A 21,772-nucleotide genomic window follows, 5' to 3' on the forward strand; every position below is an offset into this window, starting at 1 on the left:
GTATTTTTTTTAATTTAAGAAAGTTCTTTATGTTTTTTTTTTTTTTTTTAATATCCCATAATTAACAAAAAAGTCATTAGCATTGGTGCATATGGAATTGTGCATTTTTAATCTGGAAAAAAATATTTAACTGAAATTCCATTTTCAGCTCGCCTTGTTCGCTTGGACTATGATTACAGAATAAATTAAAAAGTAATGATATGTGAATTAGATTTCCTCATCAATGCAACAACTGATTAATCGGGGAAGGTAAAAGCGACGCGGTCCGCTCGCAGTTTGCTTCCCAGCCGATTTCCCCTCTAACACAGTCATTATTACCAGGTTGATTTAATATTCATTTTCCTAATATTCTCAGCGAAATGGGCCAAACAACATTCTCAGTACATTTCATTTTCGTTACGTGCGGCTTTTACCATTTATTTTCCTGAGCATGCGGGATTGATGAAGAGACTTTCTCAGTCACAATACATAAAAGAAATCACACACGAACCATTCAATTCTTGCCCTTCTCCAAATGATTGACAGCTGCTAATAGGGGTGATGAAAGATCGTCACAGCGGAGAGTGCCCTGATTTTATATATATATATATATATATATATATATATATATATATATATATATATATATTATTGTGAAGTTTGAGGATACTAGCTCCACGGGATTAAGTGCATAAACCGTTATAAGGTGAAACCAAAATATATTTATTTATAATCAAATCAAAAATAAAGCTTTTCTTCAGCATATAAAAAACTTAAATTAAAGTCCGCTTATCTTCAGCACAAATAATACAAAAAGAAAAGCACCTACAGTTCTGTAGACAAGTCTTCACCAAAAAGTTTCTTTAGGGTCCTTTCACACGGGGCGGATCAGTTCTGATCCGCCCCGTGGATGTCCGTTTGCTCAGCGGGGATCACTCCGCCGATCCCCGCTGAGCAGGGAGATGACAGATCCGTCTCTGCACACTGCGCAGGGACGGACCTGTCACAGCGCCGCTCTCCCCTATGGGAGATCGGATGATGACGGACCGCAGTGCCCGTCGTCACCCGATCCGATCCGCAGACGGATGGAAAAATAGCTTTTTCCTCCGTCACACTTTTTCGGATCGGAGCGGGTCGGATGTCAGCGGACATGTCACCGCTGACATCCGACGCTCCATAGAGCTCTATGGAGCACCCGTTCAGGTCCGCCTGAAAAACTGACAGGCGGGCCTGAACGGATCGTCAGTGTGAAAGGGGCCTTAGAGTCCTTGCAGAGATCTTTTTGCAGCCTCCAAAACAGCAAAACAGCAAAACAGCAAAACAGCAAATACAACAACACAGCCAGCCAGCTCCTCAGACAGGTGTTCATCTCCTTCTCCTCCTCACCACCACCTCTCTACTACTTCCTGTCTTATAGGCTGTCTGTCTTCCTGGAGGCCGTTAACCCCCTGTGGGCTGAATCCCTGTGGTCAGGGAGGGAGGCTCTTTCCCACCCAAATGTCACTTCAGAGCCTCCCAAATTCCGGGTCCCAACTATCTCTCTTAAAATATAGAGAGGACCGCGAATCAGTCTTCTCCCGAAACTATCCCCGGAATTTGTCACCCATTTTTGGGTGACCCCTTGAGGCCTACCATGATTCCCTTAAAGGGACCACATCCCGAATATAGGCGCCACATAGCACCCGTCCAGGACCCAACCTTGGCGTCCTGTACAATATATATATATATATATATATATATATATATATATATATATATATATATATATATATATATATATATATATATATATAGATATATCTATTTTTTTTAGAGAAACTATAATGCCGGGTACACAGGACCGGACTTTTTCGACAGCACAGGTCCAAAGGAACTAATCCGTCGCACAATTTGATCTTGTGTGGGCTCCATCAGACCTTTGCTGTCCAAAAATCTGACGGACTTTAGAAATAGAACATGTTTCAATTTTTTTTGCAGGACCTCCGCTGGACCCAGTTCCTATGGAGAAATCCGTTCATGTGTATGCTAGTCCGACGGACAAAAAAACGACGCTATGGCAGCTATTGGCTACTGGCTATGAACTTCCTTATTTTAGTCCGGTCGTACGTCATCACGTGCGAATCCGTCGGACTTTGGTGTGATTGTGTGTGGCCAAGTCCGTTCATTCGGAGGAAAGTCCATAGGAACTTAGTCGAAAGTCCGTCGGGAAGATCGTTGGACCTAGTCCATCGAAAAGACCAGTCGTGTGTACGCGGCATAATGGGTTCAATATTATGAATTTGTTTTTCAAGTATGTTTTTTACTATTTGTGTATAATCTTTGTTTTACAAGCATCTGACAAAGAATTCACATAGCATGAGAAAGAGACAGTACAGCAGAAGCAACCTGCTACTAAAGTCTCAGTTGTTTTTATTTAAAAATAACAGACATGTAATACTTACCTGCTCTGTGTATTGGTTTTGCCCCTCCTCTTGGGTCCCCCGCTGGCGCTCCTGGCCTCTCCCTCCTGCCGAGTGCCCCCACAGCAAGTAGCTTTCTATGAGGGCACCCAAGCCGAGCCGCTGCTCTGTGTCCATTCAGACATGGAGGCCTTTCCCTAATCAATGCAAACCTGAAAAAAGAAAACATTTAAGTTGGACATAAAAACAAAAATAAAAAATCTGTGGAATGATTTGAAGACTGCAGTCCACAAACTGTCACCATCAAATTTAACTGAACTTGAGCAGTTTTGCTAAGAAAAGTGGGCAAATATTGCAAAGTCTAGATGTGTAAAGTTAGTAGAGACATATCCCAACAGACTAAAGCCTCATGTACACTGCTGCTAGTAAACGGACGTTTAGGAACAGTTTGGCATTTTTGTTCAACTGCTCCTGAACTAAGGTGACCAGATTTTTAAAATGAAATCCGGGGACAATTTTTTTTTTTTACTAGTAATGGCGGCAATCAGTGACTCTCTGCCTGTCACTGTCGCCGCCCGCCTCACAGCCTGTGAAGTCTTACTCTTTGGGCCCCGGCTACTACTGGGTTAGGAGCGAAGGAAGATCACTCCACCAGGGAAGGCAAGGAGATAAGCAGGTAGGCAGCTGGTCAGGACTTGAGCCAAGGCAGTAGAACATGGACCCGATACTGAAAATAAATATTCCCTCCGCTCTGACCAGCACAGGATCATCAGAAAGGGGCACAGATAATGGAAAAAATACATCCCTCTAAGCTAGTAGGAGGGGTGGAGCGAGGGTGTGTAATTCAGAATTTTTATTAATTTTTTTTTATGTTTTTGAAATTGCCCCAGCCTCTGTTCAAATCCAATCCGGGGACAAACCCGGGGACAGACTTGGTCCGGGGACAGTGTCCTCACTCCGGGGACTGTCCTCAGAAACCGGTGATGTCTGGTCACCTTATCCTGAACTCTCCTCTATGTTATCTTATCAGTACATGTACACAGGGTCGTTTATAGTTGTTTCTAGGCAGCTGAGTTTAGAGGACTTTTTTGGAAAGCAAAAAAATGAGTTTAGAAGCTGAGATTAGAGGCATTTCAAGCTCTAAATGCGGCTAAATGCAGTAACTCACGTTTAACCGCGTTCCATTTACAGGCGTTTTTCATTTTAGGCAAAAAAAAAAAAATATGGGTTACTATCTGTCAAGTTAAGTCATTCAGGAGAGGTTGTAAAAAAGTCCCGTGTACATTACAGCAAAATTTGGTCTAACAAAATACTGACACAAGTGAGTAATCCTTTTTCCAACTCAGTGATTCTGTTTTTTACTTTTTTTTTTTTTTACATTTTGTTGTTATATCTTTTAGCTGGATAAAACCAAAACTCTGTCTGTCTTCATTTCAGGCTGCAAAGCAACAAAATGTGATTATTTTAAATGGGTGTGATTCTTTTCTATACCCACGGTATCGTCCCTGTGTTGTTTGTTTGCCTTACCTTTGTAATGATGGGCTTACATGTTGCAGCCACAATTTGCAGTGTCATGGCTGGTTGATTCCACTATGTCCATGTATTTATTCACCTGTCCCATTACAAATGTGTGAATGCTAATGTAATTTTAAAAAATATTTTTGCTGCACCGTGAGCTCTCTGTATCTGTGAATGCTTTGCCTGTTTGTCTCTGTGTTAGATCTAATTACTGTGAAGCTCTCACTTGGACCAGTGCTAGACTTATGCAGGCCATACATGGTCGAATTTTGAACAAATTTTCTTTTCAAAATCAGAAAGTTTTTTTTTTTTTTGTGATCCGATGATGCCACCATTGATTTTCGAAGTTTGGCCGACCAAGTCTTCAATTTCACCTCATGTTCCTACAGAAAAGAATTTTCGTGGCCGGGAATCTTCTTTTCTCTCTGTAAATTTTCTTTTCTTGCACATGCGCATTTTTTTTCTTATTATTACATTTCTCGCACGATTCTCCCATAATTGATTAGAAAATCGCAAATTTAAAAAACAAATTCCAACATGTCCGATTCCTCAAATTTTATTGCCGCACGAAAATCATCTGTGGCTGTAGCCCACTAAGCCCTTGCACACATGGTCGGAAATTACGACCACAAAATCTGTCGGATTTTTTCTGACGGATTTTGGCCGAAACTGGTGTTGCATACACACGGTCGGACAAAGTTGTCGGAAAATCCGATCTTTCAGAATGTGGTAACGTTCGTTCATTACAACGAGACTACGTTCAGCCTAGTAGCCAATAGCTTTGCTCTTGTGCTTTGATCTGAGCATGTGTGGCACTTTGTCCGATCGGAATTCTCTACAAACGATCGGAAAAAGTCTGATTGGATTTTGTTGTCTGAAAATTTGAGATCCTGCTCTCAAATTTTTTTTGTCGGAATTACCAACGGAAAAAGCCCACACACGATCGGATTTTCTGACAATATAATCCGATCGGACCGTTTCCGTCGGAATTTCCGACCGTGTGTACAAGGGCTTATGGTGCGAAATTCGTACGGAAATTCTTAGATACGATTTTCAAAAGAAAATTATTTCGAAATTCAAACCGTGTATGGCCGGCATTACACCATAATCAGTGCACAAAGTAAGGTCCATAAAGACAAGGACATGAGAGTTTTTGGTGTAGGAACTTGACTGGCCTGCACAAAGTCCTAACCTCAACCCAATAGAACAGCTTTGGGATGAATTAGAATGGAGACTGCAAGCCAGGCCATCTCGTCCAACATCAGTGCCTGACCTCACAAATGCGCTTCTGGAAGAATGGTTAAACATTCCCATAGACACACTCCTAAACCTTGTGGACAGCCTTCCCAGAAGAGTTGAAGCTTTTATAGCTGCAAAGGGTGGGCCAACTCAATATTGAACCCTACGGACTAAGACTGGGATGCCATTAAAGTTCATGTGCGTGTAAAGGCAGGTGTCCCAAAACTTTTGACAATATAGTGTATTTTCTGATCACTCCTAAAACCTTTTCACCTTTATCTCCCAAAAAAATATTTTCACCTATTTTTTTTATCAGTCATTGTATTTTTTTCTTTATCATTGTATTTTTGCCATTCTAAAACAACTAATCTAAAATCAAATATGCATTCGAAAAGTGACACTTTTGCAGTCAGCGCATTGAACTTTCTCTCTTCACACCAGATTTAATTTCCAGACCCTGACTGATTATAGACACAATGCTAATTATTTTTTAATTCCTATATTAGCTCTACTGGGAGTGTGTAGCAAGACGTCTTAGTCCATTATTAACTGGAACCTCTTACTTGGTCTCCAGAGTCCATTTTCTTCTAGACAGAGATTAGGGCTAGCAGAGCTCTGTAAAGGTTTTTTATCACATAAGATAAGAAACCACCCAAAGTGCAGTAATTTGTGGCAAACAAGCAGATTTCATCTTTAAATAAATTAGGCTACAGTAAGTTATGACATTGGCAATATCTTGTTATATGGGGTTGCATATGTGCTATCAGCATTGGACTGCAGCGTACACACCAATAGAAGCAATGGAAAGCATTTAGTGGACTCACTGTATCCTCAAAAATGTCAATGTACAGTATATCTTCAGGGAAACCATGTACTAGTAGACAGATCAAACCATGAAGCTGAGCATCAGCTACAGAAAATTTCATCTAAATATATTCTTTAACCACTTCAATATTGAGCACTTTTACCCCCTTCTTCCCCAGGCCAATTTTCAGCTTTTAGCATTGTCAGATTTTGAATGACAATTGTGCGGTCATGCAACACTCTATTCATATGAAACTTTTTTATCATTTTGTTTACACAGATAGAACTTTTTTTTGGTGGTATTTAATCACCACTGGGTTTTTTTTTCTTGCTAAATAAATTTAAAAAGACTGAAATTAAAAAAAAAAAAGAAAAAAAGTTTTTTCTTAGTTTCTGTTATAAAATTTTGGGAATAAATAATCTTTCTTCGTACATTTAGTCCAAAATGTATTCTGCTGCATTTCTTTGATGAAAATAACCCAAATCAGAATATTTGTTAGTCTGTAGGAAAGTTATAGAGTCTCCAAACTATGATATATATTTAAAAATTGATCAATCCTGATGTACTGATGGCTTGTCTAATTTCCTGAGGCCCAAAACAATATCAGGACAGTACAGATATCCCCCAAATGACCCCCTTTTGGAATGTAGACAGTCCAAGGTATTTAGTAAGAGGCATGGAGAGGTTTTTGAAGTTGTAATTTTTTTGTACATTTTTGTAAAAAAAAAATTTCTTACATACTGTCACCAGTGCAGTACAGCGTCATCATATAACTGGTATGGCGGGGATCAGGGACACTGACTGATGACAGTAGAAAAAACAAACAAAACAGAGAAATATAATGTTTTACGATAGTGTACTATACTATATATATATATATATATATATATATATATATATATATATATATATATATATATATATATATATATATATATATATATATAATTTTGGTTACGTGCGGCTTTTACCATTTATTTTCCTGAGCATGCAGGATTGATAAAGAGACTTTCTCAGTTACAATATATAAAAGAAATCACACACGTGCACCATTCTATTCTTGCCCTTCTCCAAATGATTGACAGCTGCTAATAAGGGTGATGAAAGATCGTCACAGCGGAGAGTGCCCTGATTATATATTATTGTGAAGTTTGGGGATACTATCTCCGCGGAATTAAGTGCATAAACCTTTATAAGGTGAAACCAAAATATATTTATTTATAATCAAATCAAAGATAAAGCTTTTCTTCAGCATATAAAAAACTTAAATGAAAGTCTGCTTATCTTCAGCACAAATAATACAAAAAGAAAAGCACCTACAGTTCTGTAGACAAGTCTTCACCAAAAAGTTTCTTTAGAGTCCTTGCAGAGATCTTTTTGCAGCCTCCAACAGCAGAGAGCAGCAGAGAGTGGTATATATATATATATATATATATATATATATATATATATATATATATACATACATACATATACATATATTTGGCCCAGTCTGTACCATGTGTTCACTGTGACCAATCACAGCTAGCAACACATTTGTGCACTGGATGGTTAGAAAATAAGCCATGCATTGTTTACAACGCTCATGTGATATGCTGGGATTGGTTACAGCAGTCACATGGTACCAGCAGCAGACCGGCACAGTGATCAGCCATCAGCTGTGTCCTGTGGTTGCAAACGGTGACAGGTCATGCCGCACAGGCGTGCGTAAAGCACGATCAAGGAGGACATCATATAAAGTCCACCCGGATCAATGAGAGGCTGGCCCTGGCTTCATTATTCCATAGGTAAGGAGGCAGCATGTTGATAACTACAAATTATATTAGTCCACTGCATCAAATGCTTTTACAAGAAGTTACCGTGTTAAGTAGCAGTGGCATCATCCCTGTGCTGTACATAGCTTGTGCAGAGATCAGAACTGTTAAGCCCCGTACACACGAGAGGACTTATGTCCGACAGACTTCCGAAGGAGTTCTGCCGGAGTTCCGACAGAGTTCTGACGGACTTTTCGACTGAGCGGACTTGGCCACACACAATCACACTAAACTCCGACGGATTCGAACATGATGACGTACGACTGGACTCGAATAAGGAAGTTCATAGCCAGTAGCCAATAGCTGCCCTAGCGTCGGTTTTAGTCCGTCGGAATAGCATACACACGAGCAAATTTTCCGAAGGGACCGGGTCCGGCGGAGTTCCGTCGGAAAAATTTGAAGCATGTTCCATATTCTAAAGTCCGTCAGACTTTGGCGAATCAAAAGTCCGTTGCAGCCCACACACGATCGAATAGTCTGACGGAATCAGTCCGTCGGACTTTGGATGTTGAAAAGTCCGCTCGTGTGTACGGGGCATAAGAAGGACCCATCAGGCTCCACCCACTTCAGGCTGCCTGTAGAAAACTATAGGAGGGGGTGGAGACAAAACCAGTCACCCTGCACAAGGAGAGAGAGCTACAGTGGCTTGTCTTTATTACAAGAAGCTCCTGCACAGAAATTACTGGATTACTGCACAGATCTGCTCTCAGAAATTATCCAGGAGGCTGCAGCAGCAGCATTGGTGACTGGCGGTGAATACAGAAATGCTCTAACATAAGTTCTCCTTGAGCAGGAATCTTTCTGTGATGGTAAATTACACTCCTTTATGCCGGCCATACCGGGTTCGAATCTCAGCTGCTTCAGCAGAAATTGGCAGAGATTTGAACCGTTAATGGGCAGGCTTAATGTACCAAGCTGTTCGATCAATCAACTTGGGTACAACCAGCCTGCCAGATTATCTTGCGATTATTGCTTGTGGCTGCTATAGCTCCTAACAATAATCACTCCCGACAAGGGTGGCTTTCCCCCCTCCCCCCCACCAGGATGAAGACAATGGCCTGGTAGGAAGGATTCTTACATCAACACTGTCTGTGTTAATGGGGGAATCTAGCAAATCAAGCAAAATTCCCCCCATGTATGGCCGGCCTTACAGTCCCTAGCCCAGGGATATGCAATCAGCAAATCTCGAGCTGGTGCAGAACTACAAGTCCCACGAGGCATAGCAAGACTCTGACAGCCACAAGCATGACACTCAGAGGCAGAGGCATGATGGGACTTGTAGTTTTGCAACAGCTGGAGGTCTGCTAATTGCATATCCCTGCCCTAGCCTATCCACTCACAGAATGCACACCAAATCCCAGCAGAGACCCCTATTTAAAGGTCTGCCCCACTAAAGATGGCTGCTGACCATCACCAGGGATTGCAGCATCCATTCGGACAGCTGTTCTCCCTGTGATAACTACAGAGCCCACAGAAGCACAGTATTCCTCTGAGCCTCTACTCCACCCCTACAGCAGCAAGGCGCCACCTGATGGATGGAGCGAAAACCACACCCGCGTTCAGGTTTACCACCTTCCCCGATACAAAGCAATGCAATGTCATCTAGCTTGTGACCTTTTTCTTATTAAAAATCTCAGCAGCAATTGATACCCTGCAGAATGCACCACAACAGGTTTTTACCTGCCCTATTTGGACTTTCATTTAGGGCCACTTAATTATTATCAATAAAATTAATTACAGAGATAAATATTCATGAAACCACTAATTCTAAAAAACACTGTTAGATAGTTAAATCAATTCAAATCCACACAGCACTAATCTATATTACTGCCAGGAAAGCTGGAGCCAATCCAAACTGAACATATTTGTAGACATAACCTTAATTCTCTTTAATTCCCTAATACAATTAGCATAGATTACATCTACGGGAGAAGTGTATGCCCTAGATTTCAGTCAGAGTTACACACCCTCTTTTTAAATCTAATACAGAATTTTAGACAAAGGCTTTGGTTTACTTTCAGTATTCTTTTCTTTTTCAGTATGCGCAATTGATACGTTTTTTTTTTTTTTTAAATACCTGTGTTGATAATTATGTAATTATTACTTGTTGGCAGCAGGGAAACCAACATGGTCGTTAAAGTGGAACTATGGTCAAACCACATAATCACAATAAAACTGGGCTCTCTCTTCTTATAAGTAACCCTGAATTATTTTGTAAATACCTGTTGATCCTACCAGTAGAACAGTTGTATAGACACTTCTTTTGATAGGGTGACAACACTCTTGTTTCTGCAGTGAAATCACTTCAACATTGCCACCGCTATAGGTGCTTAGATGCTGCACTGTGTATAGCCCTTTAGATTGATGAACTATTGTTCTGTTTGCAGGAGCAAGAGGAAATTACTGCTCAGTTTATCTCCTTCAGTCTAGCAGGGATTCTTGAGAAATCCAGCTTCCCAACTGCATTGCTCATTAAAGAAAAATGTAAATTACATTTTGAAGACATTCGTATGGCAACTTGCATGGGAAATGGTGGTTTACCAATTTGAGAGGAATAAACTAGAAGGGCTGGATTGACTTTAAGTGGTTAGCACTCTTGCTTGTAGCATGAGGGGCTTGAAGTGAAGTCGATGCTCTGGTCTCCTTCTCAAGTCAAAATTGCTGGTAATTGTCCACCACTAAAATCTGGCCAATCAGCTTGTGTAAGGCTGTGTTGAAAAGACTAGACTCTGAGCTCAGTTGGGGGAAAGGAAATATGTAAATATTTTAATGTTCTCTGTGAAATGTGAAGTGCTTATTGGCCAAACCAGTGAGGTGTCACTTCCCTTGGATTCTGCAAGTAAAAACAGGTAATTAAGGGTTCTGTTGCTGACAATTTGCCAGTTAATGGTTACCTTCACGTTGATGCAAGCATGTTCTTATCAACAACCCTTAACCCATAGCTCATGTTACGTTTTTTTCTTCAGCCTTCCGAAAAAAATAAAAAGGTGAACATCCTATACCCTCCCCACTTACTGCACTTACCTCTTTGAGTGGCACAGTTTCACCATCTACATAGTCTGGTGAGGGGGTCCTGGGGTTTGAAAACCTTGCTGTTCTTACTCTTCTTTCCCTAGGGATGCTGAGGCAGATCAGAGCAGTGGGCTGCCCTAGGGTTTGATAACTTATTTTTTCTTATTCTCTTTTCCCTAGGGATGCTGGGACAGATCAGAAATATTATAATTGGTCAGCAAGATCACATGCCGGTGCTTACCTTTCAGAACCACTCTGATCTGTCCCACCTATGGAGGTAAGTATAGCATTAATTGGGGGGGCTGGAATGGTGTAGTTCACCTTTTTTTCAGAAAAAGTAAACATACACTTTAGACCTTATGAGTCAGTGCACATAAGGCATTTTCCAAATACTAGTCCTGCTTTCTGAAATTCCTATTTAACCAGCCATGGTTTTTGAAATTTCACACCATGTCACCTGCCCTGGCCACTGCTTAGAGACAGTGAAGACTGGCAGTCCTCACATTACATAGGCAACAAGTACACAGTCATGTTCAATACACAGTCAACAAACAGTAAATTGAGACAATATGCAGGCATCAAATGACAATTGTGATGATATGAAGGAAACAAATGGGCAATTATGACATTAAGTGGACAAAAATGGGCAATGGTAATAATATGAAGACAACAAATACACAATCATGGCAATAGGGTTGATTTACTAAAGGCAACTAGAGAGTTGCTTTAGAGCTTAGTAAATGAGCAGAAGCTCTGCTGACATCCATCATCCAATCACGTGCAAGCAAAAATGCTATTCTTTTTATTTTCCTTGTATGTGTTTAGGTATTCTTTGCAAAGTGGAGCATTACCTCATTTATTAAGCTGTGCAGCTTTACAAAGTGCATAATCTTTTTGCCTTCAGTAAATCATCCTCAGTGTGTTGCAACTAAAAGCAATAATGTGAATAAATGGGCAGCAAATGGGCAATTGTGAGAATGCATGCAACAAACAGACAATTGTGATAATATATGGTCAAAATTCCTCCTTCCTTTCCCTCAAGCAAAATTCCTGCTCATTAGACCTCAAATATAGAGGTGCCTGGTAAACTGGATAGAAGACCTCCTAGACTTTCCCTCAGGAGATCTTCTTCTATATCTGATGTATAACACGGCTGTCCCCCACATTACCATTATGTGCCCAATCATGGCTTTGTAGGAACAACTGCATTGCTGTAATGAGTGGAGTGGATAGGGGGTACAGTCCCAGAGCCCCCCCCCCACTAGCGACATCCAGGCTGAACCCCATCTTTCCGGGTATTCCACTGATTTGAATTTTTACTATGGGCCTTGATACTCATGAATTTCCCCAAGCGCCAACATATGGGACCAAATACAAAATATTAATTAGCTTCAGTGGAGAAAAAAAACTATTAGTGGATAACCAAATTATAAATATATTTTAATACGCACCAGGCATTCTTTCAAAAATACTAACATCAAGCCTGCCTTTCTAGAGCCTATGTCTGTGACCCCTAATGCTCTTACTGTATTCGGAAGTACAGGGTCTCAAAATTACCATTATAAAACCTACAATGGTATTTTATGTAAAATCAATTCTACCATTACAACAGAGTTTGTTCATATAATGAAAAAAGGTTCCTTTCCAAAGATAAAACCCAGCAAAGAACCCCCTGTAGATTGATCAGATGTATTTGTTCTTATTAATCTACTTAATATTAAGGATTGTCATCTGTATTTACAATTATACTCACCAAATGCGCCATAAGCCAGTTTGTAAACTCACATTTTATTCCTATGAAGAGATAAGAGGAATAAAAGTGTCTCATCTGGAATATATTTCAGGATTTATGTCCCGTGTAGAACATCATCTCCTTCAACATGCCGCATATGGTGAGACATTTAAATGACTTGACTGCTTTTTACTTATTGTAACAGCGGCATTTAGCATGTCAAGATGAGGAATGGCATTGCTCTAAACAAGCTGTACGTATGCTCGCTGCGTTTGCGGAATATCAGTCAGTGTTTTAGTGAGGTCAAACGATTACACCGGTGAGAATCTAACGGCACAGTTTTCAGCTAGACACATCATACTATATTTCAGGGATGTATAGATCCAGTATATTAGGCCTGTAGGTCCACAAACACCATTACTATACTCAGATTGGGTGGAGAGATCTTAAACATAAAGTTTGTCAACCCAAAAGCAACACATGGCCTGGTAGGCTGAATCAGCCTCTGGCTTTTTACATTTATCATAGACTGATGAGATATATTTGTTTGTGATAATTGTAGCACCCTCCTACTTTAGAGTAGGCTGCTAGGCAATTTTAGTTAGCTCCTCTGTAAATAGTATAGCAGGGATTGATTGCATGGGGCTGTTCAGTGTCTTACAGGCTGCTATTCTGCTACTTCCCTCTGTCTTCTGGAGATTCCAAGAAGTATAGTGGGAGGGGGAGGAGGCAGACAGTCTGAATATTTATGAGTCTCTGGCGAATTCCTGGAGAGGTGTGTCCAGAAGGTGGGAAAAGAGTCCATAAATATTCTGAGGTCTGGCATCAGCGTGCAGAGTTTGAGGATCCAGCTTACTGGAGGAGACCCCTGTGCTGGGGGCTTTGCTTCTGGGACAGAGCGAGAGAGAGAGAGACAGAGAGACAGAGAGGAAGCTGAATCCTGAGTCCTGTGAAGAGACTATGGCCCTGAGAGCTGAGTCCTGTGAAGAGACTATGGTCCTGAGAGCTGAGTCCTGTGAAGAGACTATGGTCCCAGCTAGGATTAGCTGGGAGAGTCTATGAATGAGAGCCTGGGTCAGAGTATGAATAGAGCCAGGAGAGCAGGTGTGAGGACGCTCCATTGTTCTGAGACTGAAGGAATACTTGATCCTGCTATACAGTGGAGAAGTGACTGTGGAGTGTTTTACCTTACAACCTAGTGCAGTGCAGTCAAGGGTTGTGCAAGATAGCCAAGAGTGTGCCATACTGCTTAAATGTGCACGGTGCAGCCAAGAGTTGTGTAATACAGGCAGGAGTTGTACAAGTCTGCCAAGAGACAGTACAGTGCACCATAAGGTTGTGCAATACAGCCTGCATTTTTGGTACAGAGCAGCCAAAAGCCTGACAGTCCTCGCGTTCTACAGTTCAGGGTATCCCATGCTCCCTGTTCCCCTCCAAGTTCCTGTTCAATAAAAAAAAAAAACCCTAGACTGATTCTTGAGCCAAAAGAAGAATGACAAAAATGTTGTGTGCCTGGCTATTAGATTGTTATATTTGTTATGTTACGTTAATACGTTTTCGGATAATTCGCTATTATTCGTAGAGTGTCGATATTCGTTATACTGAATCTTGAATCCTGTCAAATTCATTCGTTATATGCGCTATAATTTCGTTCGTATTAGTTGAGATTCGATATTTATGTATGTATATATATTCGTGATAATGATTCGTAGTTTGGAAAGTCGTTTGTTTATTGAATCTTTTAACACACACAATGACAACGTCTCTTCTCCTCGGCTCAAATACAATACAACACCCTTCTAACTCAGTTCTCAGGAATGCACTTTGCCAGTAATCAAACCTCCGGCACAAAATGAATCAGCTGATTGGACTATAAGATTTCCTTTAAGCTGACCTTTTGTTTCATTCGATCTTTAAAGAATTACCTAATCAAGTTGAATTCATTCGTCATATCCGCTATAATTTCTTTCGTATTCATTGTAATTCATTCTGTTTTTATTCGGACATTCGGATGCATGAATTTCGATTTGTTACGAAACAAATTGCACAAGCCTACTGGCTGTGCATGCTGTGAGTGGAGGTAAATTACCTGCAGATCTTGTGGGGGTAGTACTACATAAACCACATACTATTAAGGATTGCCAAATTTACAGTTACACTTGCCAAATGAGGTGGGTACTTGGCCTTCAATTGCCATAACACTGGCAACAACTTCCAGACTGTGCCTGCTTGTTTTTGTGGTTCACTTTGCAGTAATTGGGCTGCTTTTACCTTTGAGGACCTTAGACAAGGAAAATATTGCATTTCTTTTTTTTTTTTTTTTTTTAACACGTATGACATATCTGGTGCAGCATATGGTGAGCTTATTACCGTATATACTCGAGTATAGGCCGACCCGAATATAAGCCGAGGCCCCCAATTTACCCCCAAAAAAACTGGCAAACTTATTGACTCGTGTATAAGCCGAGGGTAAGACATGCCTGTCCATCCCTGTGTGTGTGTCCGTCCATCCCTGTGTGTCCGTCCATCCCTGTGTGTCCGTCCATCCCTGTGTGTCCGTCCATCCATCCCTGTGTGTGTGTGTCTCCATCCATCCATCCATCCCTGTGTGTGTGTGTGTGTGTGTGTGTGTGTGTGTGTGTGTGTGTGTGTGTGTGTGTCCAGCCTACCTGTGTCCTGAGCCTTTGTCCCGAGCCTCCGTCCCGTGCCGAGCCTCCTTGCCTCCGTGCCTCGCCGCCGTGCCTCGCCGCCATGCCTTGCCTCCGGTCCCGTCCCGTCCCGTCCCGTGCCGTGCCGTCCTGTGCCTTGCCTCCGTCCCGTGCCCTCTTCGTTCGTCGGCGGCCATTGTAAAATTCAAAAGCTGCGCCGCCGCCTTCGCCTGTGATAGGCGGAACACTGAATTTCCCAGCAGCCTGTGTTCCGCCTATCACAGACGTCGTATCATCCTCGTCCGTAGTACGAGGATGATACGAAGTCCGTGATAGGCGGAACACAGGCTGCTGGGAAATTCAGTGTTCCGCCTATCACAGGCGAAGGGGGAGCCGGAGGCGCGGCTTTTGAATCAGAATGGCCGCTGTCTGTCTGCTCGACACGCTGATCGAGCGGGCAGACAGCGATGACTCGAGTATAAGCCGAGGGGGGCACTTTCAGCCTCAAAAAAGAGGCTGAAAATCTCGGCTTATACTCGAGTATATACGGTACATTGTTTTTTCTTTCAACAGGTGGATCTTGGTAATTAGTTGGTCACTTTTGATTAGTTCTTGGGTCTTATTTATGTTGTTTGTTCAATGTCTGTATCCCTATTGCCCAATGAAGGAGCTCTAATATGTCAGTTTCATGTGACTAGAACAAACCCATGGCTCTGCTCAAGACTTGCTCCTTTCAACACACATAGACAACCCGGGTGATGGCTACCACAGCCTATCTCCACTCTCCAAAAATATAAAAAAAATTAAGCCTTACCCCAAAACTTGGCTCTTCTTTCTTTCTGTGTTTAATCATTGTCAAAAAAGACTGCATACAATAATGTCTCCACCCAAAACCAACATTCCTTGATGTACTTCACTACTCCTGCTTGCTCACAAGGATAGGGGAAGATGCTTTGAATAATCATTTTGGTGTACTACCCTTTTTTTCCAGCAGCCTATGCTACATACTCCACAATATAAAAAAATATATAAAAAATTATATTTTTTTATAATTTTATAAATAACATAAAAAAATACATCAGAGATAGCAAAAACTCCTCATAATGATCAAAACAGGTATATAGAACCTGTAACTAAAGTACAGAGGTGCAGTCAAAAATGTCCCCAAGGGAGTTATAGAAACTGGGAAATGATTGAAAGTGAATGTACTGTATGGACAAAACAATTTTTTCTAGTTTTCAGTAGATATTAAAGGATACAACCCCTAACAGCTTATTTCTTGCTGTCTGTGCACTGGTAAGAAAGAAATCAGTTCATGTTCTGAGCGCAGTCAGCAGTAGATTACTACTGGAAGTGATATGTTGCTGCACAGCTGCATAGGAGTCTGGATCATGTCTAAGTTGTTTTTTTAAACCTACATTTTGATGCGTTTTTGCATGTAGTTTTCATGCATTTTGCATTGTTTTGTTTTTTGTTCTCTTTAAACACACCATATATAGCTGGCTGCTAACGACCGGGCCAGGAAGCCAGCCGCCACATCCTTAACAACTGATGACTCATCAGTTATCAGCAGGGTTCCCCGCTAACAGCTGAATGTAAAAAAAGAATTGCTGTCAAAAAAATGAATTGCCAAAAAAGCCCCCCCCCCCCAAATCCATACCAGACCCTTATCTGAGCATGCAGCCCAGCAGGTCAGGAACAGGAGGAGATGAGCCACATGCCATCAACATGGGGGGGTGCTTTGGGGGACAGGGGGGTTGTGGGGGTCTGCGGGTAGGGGGCCTATCAGAATCTGGCAGCCCCTTTGAACAAAGGGGTCCTCAGATCCTGCCCACCCATGTGAATTTCTTTTTTACATTTTGGTGTGAGGTCCCCTCCAAATCCATACCAGACCTGAAGGATTTTTTTGCTGGTAATTCTTTTTTTTTACATTCAGCTGTCAGAGGGGAACCCCATTGACAGCTGTTGACTCATCGGTGTTAGGGATGTGGCAGCTGGCTTCTTGGCCTGTTTCTTAGCAACCAGCTATACATAGTGTGTTAAAGTGTAAAAAACGCAAAATGCATCAAAACTGCAATACTTGCATTTTTGGTACGGCTCCTTTGAAGTCTATTACACGCAAACGCAATCTGCTGCGGAAAAAAAGTCCCTGACCCTTTTCAAGACTGAACATCTGAAAAACACATAGATGTGAATGTGTACCATAGGAAACCATGTTAAAAGTACTGTAGTATGTTTCTGCAAACTGCAAAAGGCACTTAAAAAAACGTATAGGTGTGAACATAGAGTTACTGCACAATCATCACATGCTTCTGTAAGTGAATGCAATGTACTGTAATTAGTTTTTTAGCAATTGAAAACATGTGAAAAACGAGTTGCTGTGCTAATTTGTGCCCTCGCAAGTCCATCCTAAATTTTAAGTTCAAGCATTACTGCGTGAAGATGGGGAGATATGGATGGAAAGGATTAAGGCACAGTTGGCATGGTGCATGCACTGACCTGCTTGGTGGAAGCATGGTTCCAGGTGGGGACAGGAAGAGGTGGAGGAATGGATACTGTAACTGTACCTCAGTTGGTGGTCATCTGATGGGAGAATTACACCCCTGCCCTCCCTGTTTTTGGTTTGGTTCCAGACTTGAAATCACAGCAGCCTGATGATTGTGGTTTTGGAGACAGTAAAAATCAGTGATGGTCTAATGGTTGGGTACCCATCTGTGGTATGGTGTCCTCAAGTGCATTCCAGCTAACGATGGATTCACAAGGAAAAAAAAACACACCAAACTACAGCTGGTGTAAATGAGCCCTAAAGATGTTATTCAGACAAAACTTAAACATTTACATAATGTAGTAATTAATACAAAAGACCTATATGGTACTAGAGTGTACTTGTATTATATAAATAAATAAATAAATAAGTGGTGTCTAAAAAAAACTTTCAGAGACCTAATTATATAGGTAGATATACTACCGGTTATTGTTATGCGGGTAAGTGTGTTAGGGAATGTCGGAATGCTCTGTGTTGCACACAAATGCGACAATTGTCCAGTTTGGGTTTTTTTCAGCCCATGCCAGCTCCTTGATTTTAACTGAAGCCATAGGACATAAAACAAATTGCCTCGTTCTTACACTGGGACTATGTTGGGCCCTAACGAGCCCTTAGCAATACAAACTCATAGGAGTTCTTATTCCTCACTAGTCTATCGAAAACTACAAAGAAAATGACTGTAGATACATTTTATCTTTCTAGCTTCTACTAGAAACTTAAAAATCAGCGTTGGGAGGTCTGACCCATAAATGATTTCTAATAGCCTGAAAAGGCTGAATCAGCGATAGACAGTATCCTGGGAGCTGCATATTATAGATACTGATTGATTGGTCTTGAATTGTTCAAAGGGTAGCAATGGCTCTCGCTCATGTTTTATTTGAACACAAAAGACAAGAAAAAGTTTCATTTGCGTTCATTAGTAGACACGTGCGAGGTTACATTAGTTTGTGCTTTTCAACAGACTGCTAGTATAAACACAGGTGCATTATGAATGAACATGCTGAAATTCAAGTACATTTTTAATTCAGCTGTGTTCTAAATTAAGTTCTCATTCATGCATAATTTCTGTCGCTACATGTCATTTAGAACATCCACGATGAAGACAGAAAACAAAACGAAACAGACCTTCAAGTAAAAAAAAACCCTGATGGATTTTGAAGAAGTTAGTAGACATCTAGCCAAACCTAAATTGTTTTGGCACGATTTGTGCCTAGCACGTGATATTTCACGGAGTGTTTTGCTGCTGCGGACACTTTGTTTGTTTTTTTGAGACAACTCTCCCAGATGTGCTCTCTGTCCAGCCTTCTTCCAATCCTCTTCTTTTTTTAACTCCTCCCCCCCCCCCCACTCACTTCCATTTTTCTGTTTCTCCTCCTTACATCTTCCCCCTCTTTTTCCTGGACTCTCAATTTTTTGCTCCACCATGACCCATACAGTATTATCTCACCCTCGACTAAAACTGTATTCTAACACTATAAATGGACTCAGTGTAGCCTCTAAAGCCCTGTACACACTATCAGATTGTCTGCTGAGTTTTTCCTTCAGATTTACCAAAACCATATAATATGAGGTCAAACCTTATGAGTTTCAATGTGTATGCAATCAGGCAGGCCCTTCTACTACATGGTTTTGGTAAACCTGAAGGAAAAACTCAGCAGACAATCTGATAATGTGGGGCTTAAGCATGGACAAATCCTATATAAAATGCATAAAAGCCAAGTTAATGTACTCCTCCTACAGGAGATGCACTTTCAATCTGCCTTCAATCCTTGTTCCAACAGATATTTCAACAGATGGTTCCATAGTACTAATCCATCCCAGAAAACTAAAGGAGTATCTATTGGTTTTCTCAAAACACTCCCTCTTGAACTGCTTGATCATCTCTCTGACTAGGGATGAGCTTCGTGTTCGAGTCGAACGTACGTTCGACTCGAACATTGGCTGTTCGTGCGTTCGGCGAATTCCGAACGTTTTGGCCGTTCGCGTCAAAATTCGAGTGACGCGCGCGCGGACCATAATGCACTGCGTTGGCGCAGTGCATTGCTGCCCGATGATTGGCCAAGCATGCACTGTGACCCCGCATGCTTGGCCAATCGCAGCGCCGGCAGCGAGGAGAGCCATGATTGGCCACAGGCATCCTGCCTGTGGCCAATCATAGCTCAGGCTGTGTAGTGCACGCCCCACACTATATAAGGCCGCCTTTAAGGCGGCCTCCTGTAGTGTGTTACTTAGCATCTGAAGCAGTGGGTGTTCTGTGTACCTTCAACACAGTACACACCAATCGTTTTTGGCTGATTTCCTATCTTGCTGCTGTGTAGTGGTTGTTGTCTGTGCCCTGACTGCAGTATACACCACTATATTCACCTCACCTATATAGCTAGTGATCTAGCTTTAACCACTTAACAACTGCCCATTGCCGATTAACGGCTTCAGGGCGGTTGTTTAACTCTGAGAGGCCGTTAATTAACGGCCTCCCAGAATTCTGCTCTCGCGTGCCCCGAGGTGTGCGCACTCGAGAGCATCCGTGACCGCCGGGTCGCATCACGGATCACGGTAAACGGCCACTCATAGCGGCCGTTTACCACGTGATTGCTCCGTCAAATGACGGAGTGATCACTTGTAAACAAACCGGCGTCATGTAATGACGCCTGTTCCTCCCTCCCCTCTCTGTACCGATCGGTACAGCGGAGGGGAAAGAGATCGGTGTCAGCAGCGATGTGGGCTGCATCTGCAGTGTCCATATCGCTGCTCACCGAATTTAACCCCTCAATTCCCTGCCAATACTCTGCAATACCAGTGCATACTCTGCAGTACCCTGCCATTACTCTGCAGTACCCCCCATTACTCTGCAGTACCCCCCATTACTCTGCAGTGCAGTACCCCGCCATTACTCTGCAGTGCAGTACCCTGCCATTACTCTGCAGTGCAGTACCCTGCCATTACTCTGCAGTACCCCCATTACTCTGCAGTAACCCCCATTACTCTGCAGTAACCCCCATTACTCTGCAGTACCCCGCCATTACTCTGCAGTACCCCGCCATTACTCTGCAGTGCAGTACCCTGCCATTACTCTGCAGTACCCTGCCATTACTCTGCAGTACCCCCCATTACTCTGCAGTAACCCCCATTACTCTGCAGTAACCCCCATCACTCTGCAGTAACCCCCAATACTCTGCAGTACCCTGCCATTACTCTGCAGTACCCCCCATTACTCTGCAGTAACCCCATTACTCTGCAGTACCCGCCATTACTCTGCAGTACCCCCAATACTCTGCAGTACCCGCCATTACTCTGCAGTACCCGCCATTACTCTGCAGTACCCCCAATACTCTGCAGTACCCTGCCATTACTCTGTAGTACCCCGCCAATACCCCGCCAATACTCTGTAATACCCTGCCATAAATTGCCATACCCAGCCATACTCAGAGATACCCAGCCATACTCGGTGATACCCTGAAATACCCAGCCATAGACGCCCCCCACCCCTCACCGCCCTCCGGTGCTTCTACCAACTCGCCAGTACGATCAAAGCCAGAATCTTTTTTTTATTTTTTATTTCAGGCTTCCCAGCCTAGAGGTGAGATGTGGGGTCATATTGACCCCCCAGATTTCACTGTAAAGAGGACCTGTCACCCCATATTCCTATTACAAGGGATGTTTACATTTCTTGTAATAGGAATAAAAGTGATCAAAAATATATTTTTGGGGAAAAAAATGTCAAACTAACATAAATAAAGTAAAATGAACAATAAAAAAATAAAATAAAAATTAAAGCGCCCATGTCCCCATGTGCTCGCATGTGCCACACATGTGAGGTATCGCCGAGAATGTTAGAGCGAGAGCAATAATTCTAGTCCTAGACCTCCTCTGCAACTCAAAACATGTAACCAGTAAAAAAAAATTAAAGCGTCGCCTATGGGGATTTTTTAAGTAGCGACGTTTGGCGCCATTCCACGGGCATGTGCAATTTTGAAGAGTGACATGTTTGATATCTATTTACTCAGCATAACTTCATCTTTCACTTTATGCAAACATTGGGCTAACAAGTGGTTAATAATAGAGCTTGCAGTCAGTAGTGTTA

Source organism: Lithobates pipiens, unplaced genomic scaffold (genome assembly GCF_037356315.1).
Source record: "Lithobates pipiens isolate NorthernLeopardFrog02 unplaced genomic scaffold, aLitPip1_a1.2 Scaffold_23, whole genome shotgun sequence".
Lineage (NCBI taxonomy): Eukaryota > Metazoa > Chordata > Amphibia > Anura > Ranidae > Lithobates > Lithobates pipiens.